Consider the following 5,126-nt stretch of genomic DNA (forward strand, 5'->3'; position numbering starts at 1 on the left):
CTCCTTCCTCCGCCCTGTCCTCCGACTTGGCATCGGAAGGTCCATCAGTCTCCTCTCCTGAAGCCTCACTCATCTTTCAATGGGAGAATTCATTATCTCACTAAACCCTCCCTGACTAGCACCAAAAGCTCAGCCTTTAGGGCTTTCGCAGGGACGAAGAGTCCATACTGGTCAGCTAGAGCGACAAGGTCTACTTTCCTCAACCCCACCAAACGATCAACAGATGGCGCTTCAAAAAATTTGGAGATGGCCGAGGCAGCCATTTTGTACACTGCAGTCTACTGAACACACAAACTATACAAGTCATCCAAACTCACAACCTACCATCCCACCTCAATCACTAACCACAGATAGCTCAGAGCAGCAGGGTCCGGTGGGTTTAAAAGGAATTATCCCGGATGAGCCCCCATTATGTTACATATGCCTCTAGGAAGAGGGAACGCAACACCCTGCTACAACTCAACTCCCTGTGGTGTGGAAGAGGTATAGGACTGTAGGTGCGAGTAAGGATGACAAAGGCAGAGTATGTACCGCTTACAGGGAATTTATTGATTCCTTCACATGGTAAATTTGAGGAAAAGGGGCTGGACGGAACCAAAGCAAAGAAACTAAATGTCAAAGCCCCCGCTCCTACCTTACCTGCCTACCCACCCACGACTTACCTAACTCAGCACCACCTGGTGCACTAACCAAAATACAGGGGGTGGTCCGCCCAGGCCTTACCTAGTGTGCATAGACAGTGAATACTACAGGTTATGTATGCCCGCAGGCCTCTTGCCTAAGCACTCCCTAGGTGCATTCACCCCCTAGGAACAAAAGCAGAATAATTACTAATCATAACAGTCCTTTTGGCATACACATACCTTTGCAGAACCAGCTACAAAATACTATACACAAACTATTTGAGCAAAAACCAACAAGATATAACAATAAGCTCTTTCTAAGAAACAACCAACACAGGCTATCACCCTCAGCTCTCTTAATAACAACAATCAACACAGAACACACTAATCATCACTCTTCTGAGCAACAGAACACTGGCTTATATAGCTTCAGAAGGAGTCGGTAATTGAAGATTGCTGTTTCTGACAAGAGGGCGGGGTCAGCTCCAATCATCAATGGGACTGACCAATCAGCTGCTTGGGGGAATTTCAGGAAGCAATCCTGAAACACACACATACAAACAAAACCACAACACAGAAACTTGGGTACGTAACACAGATCAATGCAGATGAAGGATATTAGATATTGAGATGAACCGGTTTTAGAGTATTTACATGACGCATAGGAACTGTAGTGTACTGTTTTTTAAGTTACATTTCTGTATATATGAATTACAAATCAGCCTTTAACTAGTTAAATCATATTTCTTGTCTCTATTGCAGTTACAATGTGTAACCATTGACGTCCCAGGACCAAGATTGGTAAACACTGTTGAAGTGTTTAATTGTAATACATACATGCAGATACAGCATCAATCAAAGACTGGAATTTGATACTCCTGGTATTGGATATGACTGAAAAATAATCTCATTCACACCTGAACTGCACCTTTATTTACCAAAGTAGAGTACATGATCAGTGAATGTATAAAATGTACAGGCTACAATGTGGGGATGCTTGGTAATAACTACATGTATATACGAGTTGCATCCTTGGCACAAAGTTATATTATATTCTACTCAATCCATAGGCTTCATTAATGCCATTCAGACAGGTTTGAAGTCGATACAACTGGCTATGATAGCTGAGGTTCATAACTAGGTTCTGATGCCAAAAGTTTTACGGTCCATACACAGATCGGCTACATAGCTAACGTTAGCTACAGCTACACACCACACCCATAGGCATACAGGCATTTGTATCCTCCACTGCACAATAAGCATGAAAATAGTTACAGTAGCTAGCTACGTTACTTCATTTATCTGCATTGCATGGTAAATATCAGCAAAGCAAGATCACAAAATTGTACCTTACATTTGCAGTAAATGCTTTAGCTAGCTAGATTCTTCACATCCACTATTTCACAACAGCAGCTTGGGTTGCTGGTTGTTTCAGGAGTCCCTAAAACATTAAACAACCAGAATTACAAGTTCATACTCATGTCAAAACAACCATTAAGCTAGCTGGCTATCTAGTCAGCTAGCTTGCTAAATCGCGATTTTCCTAAATTAACTTTATGACAACAAAATATGCGTAATCGTTTGTCTCCACATTAACTAACATATTCCTGTCATGTTTTGCCTGATTCGTTATAACGTTGTAATCACTTACACTTGCCTCCGTCCCACTATTTTTGTCAGCCATCTTTGCTGAAGACGGTCTCCAGCCTTGGGTCGCATAGCGTCAATCTCGTCATGGGAATCTCTCGATATGATTGGTCATCGACCAGCGGTCGCCGCTGGTGATTTTTATTTTATTATGAACACAACAAATACAACAACAAAAAACAGAAATATACAAACAAGAGTACATAAACCTAACAGACAGGGGTATTACATATCCAGATTCATTTTCAATTTGTTAAATACTTTTATGGTGCGTAATTGCTTTTTTGTTTTTTCATTCACTGAGAATTTCAAGATAATATTTCAATTCTATCTTAAATAATGTGAAAAGGGGTTTGTTCTCTGCCCACTTCATTTTATGGACAAAGAATCTTCCATGAAAGATAAACAAATTAACAATGAAAGTTAAATCAGGGTCCATATCATTTGGTTCAAAATAAAACACAATATCTAGTCTTTCAAATAGTCTTTCAAATTAACATTAATAGTTGTTTCTTTTCTAATAAAATCTTCTAACTCACACCAAAATCTTCTGACATAAAAGCAGTCCCAAAATAAATAGTCGAGTCTCTGGGTCACAATCACAAAATACACATTTGTTATCAATAGCTATTTTTAATCTGTGTATAATAAAGGTCTTTACAGGGTAGATTCTATGAATGAGTTTGTAGGATACCTCTTTCACCTTATTAGATGTACAATATTTACCAGATAACAACGAAACTGTTCCAGTTCACTTGTCCGAGGGCTGCATTCCAGTACATTTTAGCAGAGGGAATAGTAACATATTGACATAGTTTCCTTATATACATGTTATTACATTTGATACTCCTCTGGAGTGAATGTAACATTGTGTGTTCTAATAAATTCTGGATAATCATATAGTTGTCCAAAGTTTGTATTTTTCACCGCCGACATTTGCAATGCAATGCAGCTGAAGTAACGCTAGCTAACTATTTTCTAGCTTATTCCCTTCAGGAACAAAAACAATGGCCATTTACAATGCCAGACCTGCCGTGTGGTACTGGCACATGACGTGGGGCGCTATTGAGTCTCGGCAGCTAACCAAGCGAGGGTCATTATATACAACAGTTAGATCGATGGATATGTTCCCCTGACCAATTACAACGATGAACAAAATGTTCTGATTGTTTACGGTTGAAAATTTGGAACTGGCTCCAGTGTAGGCCCTTTGATATAGCGCTGAGCGTCTATTTAAACAATGAGGCCCAAGAGGGTGTGGTATATGGGTTATATACCAAGGCTACGGGTTGTTCTTCCCAAGACGCAACGCGGAGTGCCTTCATACAGCCTTTAGCCGTGGTACATAGGCCATATACCACTAACCCCCAAAGTGCCTTATTGCTTTTATAAACCGGTTGCCAACACAGTAAGGCAAGAAACTACACATCTTTATTGAAAATGTTTCTTTAATAAATACATTCACAATAAATACATACTGCCAGAAAAAGTAGTCTGGACGAAAGTCTCAACGCTAAACTGGTTGCTATGCAACATAACCACAGGCTAGATGGCAAGCTTACATTAAATGTATGCAAAAACCGAGCATTAGCGCCCCTTTATAGAATGACTAACACATGACAATTAATTATTAACGTTGATCTGAATGTTGTCATTTATTGTGCACAAATGAAGAAAAAAAATCCATGTTTGTTGGCTCCACGCTTACTTATAAATGGATGACGGAGGTAGTTGTTTGTGTACATCTATGACGAGCCAGCTATTTTTCATGGTTTTGGCAGCATTGTTACGAGGGTGTTCACTCCTATCGGTTCTTGACATGTGTACCTTGAAACACAGGGGAAAACAACGTTAGCTAATAGTTAGGACTACAAAACGACCGGTTATATTGTCAGGGTACATTTAGAATGACGTAACTAGCTAACTAACAGTTACATATCATACGTATCCATTCACTGCTTTGTCGCACCCCTCTTCCTCAACTTTTTAATTACGCTGAGAGACGACACATTGTTGCGCGTTGTGATTTCGGTGTCCTGTATATTCCATGCCAGACTGAGAGGGGTCATTGATATGTCGGTTCAAATCCAGCGGCAGTTTAGCTGCTAATCCACTTTTTTTTCGCCATTCATGTTTCTCATTTAACCATAAAAGTCCCATAAAATGACTTTCAGCTCCATTTTGGTTGTATTCACAAACTCACAATGTATCCCTTGTTCGGCGCACCAGTCAGTGAAGCGGGTAAGTGCCCACTTTTGTTTGTTTCACAATTCGTTTCGATTTCTCTCAAATTCATTTTAACCTTTATTTTCTACATCGTCATGTGGAACTATTATTGCTGTAGCCATTTTATCGAGGTGAAAAGGCGCAATGATATCATGGTGACCGTATACAGTCTCACATTCACACGGCTAAATGCTGTTTTTAGCCAATCAGCATCCAGTATGCAAAGTACCCGGTTTATAAAGAGCTCTATACTAAGAATAACGCTTCTGACCGAGAGTGTCGCTTCTGACCTGTAAAGTTTCTGACTGAGGGTCCCTTTTATTCAACACCTCAGTTTAGATGAGGACAAGGAGTCATCCTCCAGTGAAGATGAGAGGACGATCGGGACAGACCGGACATCCTGGTACCTGGTCACATCCAGCTGTGACCTGTCAATCAAGGCAGGTGGGGCGGAGCTCCACCTGTTTTGAGGGAGGCCCAACATGTTTTGCATGTTATTCTGTAATCAATACCTGTCACATATCCACTTTTTAAAAAATGTGAATAAAATAATTGACTTAATAAAGCCACATATACAAACTTGGTCTCTTTTTTGCTTTCTTGAGTAAGGCAGCTCCAAAATACAGGTGT

The 5,126-nt window shown here is 40.2% G+C and overlaps 1 long non-coding RNA gene across 2 annotated transcripts; it reads right to left on the reverse strand.

Annotated features, from left to right (window-relative positions):
- Positions 1 to 528: 528 nt before the first annotated feature.
- LOC112217241 lies at positions 529 to 4,340 on the reverse strand. 2 transcript variants are annotated; one of them, XR_006079196.1, is made up of 4 exons: positions 4,215 to 4,340; positions 2,275 to 4,097; positions 1,978 to 2,064; positions 529 to 1,164 (listed from the first exon to the last, which is right to left on the reverse strand). It is a non-coding gene; the product is annotated as an uncharacterized LOC112217241 (long non-coding RNA). The 2 variants fall into 2 exon arrangements; XR_002948444.2 differs by having other exon boundaries at positions 4,200 to 4,332.
- Positions 4,341 to 5,126: the final 786 nt, after the last annotated feature.

This window comes from Oncorhynchus tshawytscha, linkage group LG17 (assembly GCF_018296145.1).
Source record: "Oncorhynchus tshawytscha isolate Ot180627B linkage group LG17, Otsh_v2.0, whole genome shotgun sequence".
Classification (NCBI taxonomy): Eukaryota; Metazoa; Chordata; class Actinopteri; order Salmoniformes; family Salmonidae; genus Oncorhynchus; species Oncorhynchus tshawytscha.